Source organism: Tupaia chinensis, unplaced genomic scaffold, assembly GCF_000334495.1.
Source record: "Tupaia chinensis unplaced genomic scaffold, TupChi_1.0 Scaffold145304_1, whole genome shotgun sequence".
NCBI classification, from domain to species: domain Eukaryota; kingdom Metazoa; phylum Chordata; class Mammalia; order Scandentia; family Tupaiidae; genus Tupaia; species Tupaia belangeri.
This window is the reverse complement of record NW_006205165.1, coordinates 582,847-590,490: the sequence shown is the minus strand read 5'-3', so window position 1 is coordinate 590,490 and position 7,644 is coordinate 582,847. Positions and strand designations below refer to the sequence as shown.

Below are 7,644 nucleotides of genomic sequence, written 5' to 3'. Positions count from 1 at the left end.
GGAGAGACAGAGTGACAGAAAGCAAGAAATCACCTCCCAGCTGCAATTGTGGCCACACCGCAATCCCTTCTCCTTCATTCTCTTCTTGGGATTTTGGGCATGCATGCACATGTATCCGATGTGAGCTTTAAGTTTTTAAGAATAATTTTATTTAACTTTTTATTTATAATTATTATTTTAATATTTCCAGGGAGAGAGAGAAAAGGAAAGTGAGAAAGCAAGCCTCCAGGTCTGGTACTCAAACCACGTTCGGACATTTGGGAGTCCAGCGTCCTTAACTGCCTCGCACCTGCTGGCCCCCGACATGTTTTAAGCTGCCGGGTCCAAGACTCAAACCGCAGCTAACTACATTGGAGTCCAGCAACATAACCATTATGACATCTGCTGGTCCTTTACTTCCAGTAATTCTACGATTGAGCATGGTCTGATTCCCTCCATTGAAAAGTTGCATTTTCCCTCTTAGGATGAAGAAGTCATATATTGGGATATGTTAACATCCTGTGAAAATCCAGTTCTCCTTCAAGCTTTCATTTATTGTTATTATTTCCCAAATCAGTTATTTTGTTAGGGATAATGAAGTTGTGTCTTTGTTTGCTATAGAGCACATGTGCTCCTTGGAGATAGACTGAGAGAGAGAGAGAGAATGAGAAACAACTCCTCAGAGGGGATAGCCACTCAACAATCCTATCTCTTCTTTTCTCACCTTAGAATTTTAGGCATGCATGCACATGAGCCTGGTGTGATTTTTCAGGCTGCTGGGTCTGGGATTTGAACTGTGCAGCTGGCCATGTGAGGTCTAGCTGCCTTAACCCCCTTCCATCTACTGGCTCCCAAAGTTCCATTTTTTAATTTTACCATTTCTTCTATATTCATTAGCTGGAATTCCTTAAATTATCTTAATTTTGGGGAGCTGGCAGGTGGCGGATTGGGACGCTGGACTCCTACATGGCTCACCATAGTTTGAGTCCTAGACCTGGCGTCTTGCTTTCTCACTTTCTCTTGCTCTCTCTTTCTTTCACTCTGCCCCTCTCTAATCAAATTAAAATAAATAAATAAATACAATTAATAAAGTTAAATAAAAAATTCTTTAAAAAATGTGTCTTTTATTTTTCTTTTCAGTTTTTTCTTTTATTTTTGCTGTAGGGTGCATATGCTCACCAGAGAGATAGAAAGAGAGAAAAAGAGGGAAAGTAGAAATCACCCCCCAAGAGGGATGGCCCGACCACAATCTCTTCTCCAGTCTCTTCTCTGGATTTTGGGCACACAAGCACATGCACCTGGCATTATTCTTAAGCCACCAAGTCCACAACTTGAACCTTGAAATCAGCCATGTGGGATCCAGCCACCTTAACCACCACACCACCTCTTGACCCTTTTCCCAGTAAATCTTTTATTTTGGAATAATTTTTTTTTTCTTTTTTTAATCTGCCACAACCTGAGGCCGGGGCAGATGGCATGAAGCCCTCCCTCCCTGGTTCCAGGCTGTTCCCACGCTTTCGGCACAGAGTCATCCACATGAAGAACAACCCTGTTTCCTAAGCTGGGGTTACTATCAGCGCACCCCCACTGGATTCCCCCAGCCAACACAGCTGGCAGGTGCAGTGGCGGGTGGCTGAGGAATAATTTTTGATATATATATTTTTTTTTAAGAATCATTTTATTTAACTTTATTTATTTATTTATTTATTTTAAATTTGGTCAGAGAGGGACAGAGAGAGAAGAGGGAAAGTGAGAAAGTAAACTGCCAGGTCCTGGACTCAAACCACGGTCAGCCATGTCGGAGTCCAGAGCTCTTGACCACCACACCACCTGCCCGTCCTGTAAGTTTTATTTTTAATTGACATATTATAATTATATATATTTATGGAGTACAAATGTGATTTTTTTTGAGAGATTTTTACTAAAGGGCATGTGTGGTCACTGGAGAGACAGAGACAGAGAGAACAGAAAGTGAGAAATCACCCCTCACCCTGGGGGGTGGGATGGCCACACTGCAATCCTTTCTCCTCCAAGGATTTTGGACACACTTGCATATGTACCCAGCATATATTTCAAGCCGCCAGTCTGGGACTCAAACCGTGCAGTCAGCCATGTGGGATTGGCCACCTTAAACACCATACCACAGGATGACCTGCAGACATTTCTTTTGCATGCTGATTTTAATTCCTTGGGATATACATTGAGAAGTGGAATTACTGGATCATATCGTGATTCTACTTTTAGCTTTTTTTTCTTTTCTTTTTTTAATTGTGATTTTTTCTTTTTTTTTTTTTCTTTAAGTTTTTGTTATAAAGTACATGTACTCACCAGAGAAAGTGAGAAATCACCCCTTGGGGAGATGGCCACACCCCAATCCCTTCTCTTCTCTCCTCTTGGGATTTTGGGCATGCATGCACATGTATCTAGTTCAGATCCCAAGCTACCAGGTCTGAGACTTGAACTTTTGAGTCAACTCTTTTCTTTTCTTTTCTTTTTTTGGAGAGGTTTTTGCTATAGGGTGCTTGCACTCGCCAGACAGACAGAGAGAGACAGAGAGACAGAAAGCAAGAAATCAACCCCCAGGGGGGATGGCCATGCCGCAATCCCTTCTCCTCCATTCTCCTCTTGGGATTTTGGGCACACACGTACACGCACCTGGCGTGAGTTCAAGCCACCGGGTCCAGGACTTGAACCACAGTCGACTACGTGGGAGTCCAGCGACATAGCCATTACGCTAACTGCTGGTCCCTGGAGTCAACTCTTATGGGATCAAGCCACCTTAACCTCCACACTACCTGTTGGCCCCTTGATTGTAATTTGTTTTACAAATAATTGTTATATTTTTTAGATTTTTAAGGAACCTCCATATGTTTTTCTGAATTGGCTATACTAATTTACATACACACAACACTGTACAAGGGTTCCTTTTCTCTCCACATCTTTGCCAGCACTTGTTATCATTTGTGTTTTTGATAATAGCCAATCTTTTTTTTTTAGCCAGAGATTTTCACTATAGGGCGCGTGCGCTCGCTAGACAGAGAGAGACAGAGAGACAGAAAGCGAGAAATCACCCTCTGGGGGGATGGTCACACCGCAATCCCTTCTCCTCCATTCTCCTTTCGGGATCTTGGGCATGCACGCACCCGCGCCCGGCGTGAGTTTTAAGCTACCGGGTCCGAGACGCGAACCGCGGTCGACTACGTGGGAGTTCAGCGACATAGCCATTACGCTAACTGCTGGTTCCCGATAATAGCCAATCTTAACAGGTGCGAAGTGATATCTTATTGTGGTTTTAATTTGCTTTCTTTGATAATTATCACATTTTTATCTTTAGACTTGATCTCTTCTGACCTTGACTCCTATATCCAACCACTTAACATCTCTTTTTGATAGTTGCCGTATCAAATTTAACATGTCTAAAATCAAAGGACAGAAACCTTATAGTCATCTTCATAGGTGTAGAAAAAGCATTTAACAACATCCAGTTCCCTTTCATGATTAAAAACATTCAACGAACTAGGGATATGGAGTAACTTTCTTTCTTTCTTTCTTTCTTTCTTTCTTTCTTTCTTTCTTTCTTTCTTATTATCATCATAATTTTGTTTATATTACATTGAATTGCATATAACTTTACAGTGTATTACGTTGCTTTTTCAAAAGGGAATGCCATGCATGTCAGTCAGTACCAAGACATTAAAATCCCCACTTCATCATTCAATATCTTTTCTATGTTTTTCCCACATTATTATTATTATTCCAATTATTTTTTTAAAGTCAATCACTATTTCTCATTTTGCTTGTAAAAAGACTTTACCCATCATGAAATACTTCTCGGACCAATCCAGTTGAGAATACTATACACATCATCATCAACAGGTAATAAACCATATCGGTGTCCCACTAATGTCATGCAGTCTGTTTTCTATCCTCCTCTTGGGATTTTAGGCATGCATGCACATGCACCCAGCATGAGTTTCAAGCCATCAGGTCCAGGACTAGAACCGCAGTTGGCCATGTGGGAGTCCTGCGACATAACCGCTGTGCCATCTGCTGGCCCCAGTGCTTCTCTTTTTATTTATTTATTTATTTTAACCAGGGAGACAAAAGGAGGTGGGGTATTTTTGACAGGGTTTCTTGTGTTGTGATCCTCATGTCCCAGCCTCTAAGTTAGCTAGGATTACCTGTTTGTGGTGCTCAGTTGTTTAGGTTGGTCTGTGAATCGAACCTGGACCTCCTATGTGGCCCTAGCCTTGCACAGCTGTTCCCTACTGCTTGTGCCACTGTGTTTGGACCCTCTATTTTTAATTATATACAATTTTGTGCTTTTTTAGGTTTTTGTCATAGCGTACGTTAGCTCACCGGAAAGAGAGGGAAAGTGAGAAATCACCCCCCAGGGAGGATGGCCATAGCTGCAGTCCTCCTCTATTCTCTTCTCAGGATCTTGGGCACGCATGCACATGCACCTGGCGCGAGTTTCAAGCTACCAAGTCAGGGACTCAAACCACAGTTGGCCATGTGGGAGTCCAGCGATATAACCGCTTCGCTACACCATCAGCTGGCCCCCATCTTTAAAAATTTTATTGTGCGTGAGTGCCCAAGATCCCGAGAGGAGAATGGAGGAGAAGGGGTTGCGGCATGGCCATCCCCCCTGGGGGGGGTGATTTCTCGCTTTCTGTCTCTCTGTCTCTCCGGCAAGCACACGTGCCCTATAGCAAAAACCTCTCCAAAAAAAAAAAAATTTATTGTGGTAAGAATAGAGGCATAGGTGCCCTAAGGCAAAAACTTCTTAAAAAAAAAAATAAAACAACTTTTGAAATTTTTAAAAAAAGTTAAATAAAATAATTCTTAAAAAAAATTTTTTTTATTAAAGAGGCTTTTGCTATAGGGTGTGTGCGCTCCCAGAAAGACAGAGACAGAAAACAAGAAATCACCCCCAGGGGGGATGACCACACCACAGTCCCTTCTCCTACATTCTCCTCTTTGGATCTTGGGCATGCACACACATGTACCCGGCATGAGTTTAAGCCACTGGGTCCGGGACTTGAACTGCGGTCGACTACATGGGAGTCCAGGGACATAGCCATTACGCTAACTGCTAGTTCCAATAAAATAATTCTCTAAAAAAACCCTTTTATTGTGGAAATATAAGATATACATAGAATGATATCTAAAATAATAAATATTCAGTTTAATGCAAGGTCTTGATCTCTTAGGACAAGCATACATAGGTTGTTTGGGGCTTAACTCCATCTACCTATGTACTCTGCTTCAGCTATTAAAGCAACCACTTAAAACAATGTAAGGCTTTTTGTAAATTTATTACCTGGGTTTGGATTCCATATTTGTGAACTATCTGGACCAAATTATATGATCCAAAAGAGTTAGAAGTTTCTTACTGTTCTTTCAAGGTCTTATACCCTTCCATGAAGAGTATACAAGCAGACAAGATGAAAAAGGTCCCTTTCCAAGTGGATGAGAGCAGGGACCAGCCCCTTAGCCCAGTGGGTAAGGGAGTCAGATCCCACATGGCTGACTGCAGTTTGAACCCTGGCCCTGGCAGTTTGAAAAACATGTTGTGTGTGTGTGCCTGCATGCCCCGAATCCCAAGAAAATGAAGTGGCGGGGGGGGGATTGTGGCATGACCATGCCCCACTGGGGGAGTGTTTACTCCCTCTCCCTCTCAGTGTCCCTTGGGCAAGTGCATGTGCCCCCTGGTCAGGAAACAAAAAAGTGGGTAAAAGCAGGCAGGGTTCTAGAATCCCTCTTTTGTAATATAGATGTGAAAATTTTAGTGCTGCTTTTGGTTGAACTGAACAAGTACCATTCTGCCAGAATAAACAGGAAGATAGCATCCTCCTACACACTAACAACTTGCTCTCAGAAACCAACTGAATCTGCTGGCTAATTACTCCAGAAAAAAAAACCCCAACTAATGAATAATTATGCCAATACCAAAATTAGTTTTCTTTGGCATTAGCAGATGTGCGTTGGCACCCGGATGGCTCATACCAGCCAACTCTCCTCTGCCGGAAAAAAAAAGAAAAATTTTTTCCTTATTTGGGTGAGGATTTGGTGGCCAATGTCCTGGCTTGCCTTTTAGAATAACGTCTAACTAAAAATGAAAAGTTCTACAGGAGTGATATTAAGTCTTTCTAAAATAGATATAAACCTTTAGTACCTGTAGCTCTTTGATCTTTGTTCCCTTTTGTTTTATTTATTTTTATTGCCAGAGGGTGTACGCAGTTGCCAGAAAGAGAGACAAAGTCCCCACCAATAGGGCATGGTCATAACAAAATCCCCCTTCCTCTGCTTCTCTATTCTGTCAGGATTCTGGGCATGTGTGCACACATACCTGGCATTTTCTTCAAGCTGCTGGGGCTAGAACTTGCACCGTAGTTAGCCACATGGCACCTAGCTTTCTCTGCACAGTGTTCAACCGCTGCACTACAGAGCTGGCCCCCAGCTCCTTAATTTTATAGCCCAGAGTTATTTGGTTAACCATTGCCAGACAAAAAAGGACAGACATTGTATGATTGCACCTATATGAATTATCTGAAATAGGCAAATACAGAGACAAAAAGTAGATTAGAACCTAGCTGTGGTGGTATAGGTGGTAGCATGCCACTCTATAAAGCTGGAGCCACATAGCTCAGCAGGGTCAACCTTGAAGCATTACCAGGCACATGGGTTGTGTACCTGTGGTCCTGGCTGGCAGATAAGACTCGATGAGGTCATGTACGTGTTGTTTTCTTTTCTTTTTTGAGAGATTTTGGCTATAGGGCACGTGTGCTAACAGATTTTTGCTGTAGGGCACATGCGCTTGCTAGAAAGCCAGAGAGAGACAGAGAGACAGAAAGCGAGAAATCACCCTCCAAGGGGATGGCCACACTGCATTCCCTTCTCCTCCATTCTCCTCTTGGGGTTTTGGGCATGCACACGGCGCCCGGTGTGAGTTTTAAGCTACTGGGTCCGGGACTCGAACTGCGGTCGACTACATGGAAGTCCAGAGACATAGCCATTACGCCAACTGCTGGTCCCAAGAAAAGGTATACTTTTTTAAAAGAGTAGATTACGGTCAGCAGGGACTGGAGGGAGAGGAGAAATAGGGAGTTATTATTGCTTAATATGTAACAGTTTCTGTTTAGGGTAATGAGAAAGAGGTGATGGTTGCACTTTATGAATGTCATTTAACAAGGACATGTTCTGAGAAATATATTAGGTGATTTCATTGTTGTGAACATCTTAGAGAGTACTTTTACAAATCGAGATGGCATAGCCTACCATAGACTTAGGCTATATGGGATAGCCTATTGCTCCGAAGCTACAAACCTGTATTAGCCTACCATAGACTTAGGCTATATGGGATAGCCTATTGCTCCGAAGCTACAAACCTGTATAGCATGTTACTGTATTGAGTACTGTAGGCAATTGTAACAAAATAAGTATTTGTATATCTAAACTTATATGTAGACATAGAAAAGATACTGTAAAAATACAGCATAAAAGATTTTTTAAAAATGATACACTTATGGGGCTGGCAGGTGGCGTGGTGGTTAAGGTGGTGGTTAAGGGCACTGGATTCCCACACGGTCGGTCGACTATGGTTTGAGTCCTTGACCTGGCTGCTTGCTTTTTCACTCCCTGCCACTGCCACCCCCCCCCCCC

At 42.5% G+C, this 7,644-nt stretch overlaps 1 protein-coding gene and 1 non-coding gene across 2 annotated transcripts in view; one reads left to right on the top strand and one right to left on the bottom strand.

Moving 5' to 3' along the window:
* The window catches only part of ERCC6L (ERCC excision repair 6 like, spindle assembly checkpoint helicase), a 43,965-nt gene that overhangs the window by 15,930 nt on the left and 20,391 nt on the right, over nucleotides 1-7,644 (top strand).
* On the bottom strand, nucleotides 1,481-1,609 carry LOC114006019 (small nucleolar RNA SNORA65). Its single transcript, XR_003547790.1, has one exon. It is a non-coding gene; the product is annotated as a small nucleolar RNA SNORA65 (small nucleolar RNA).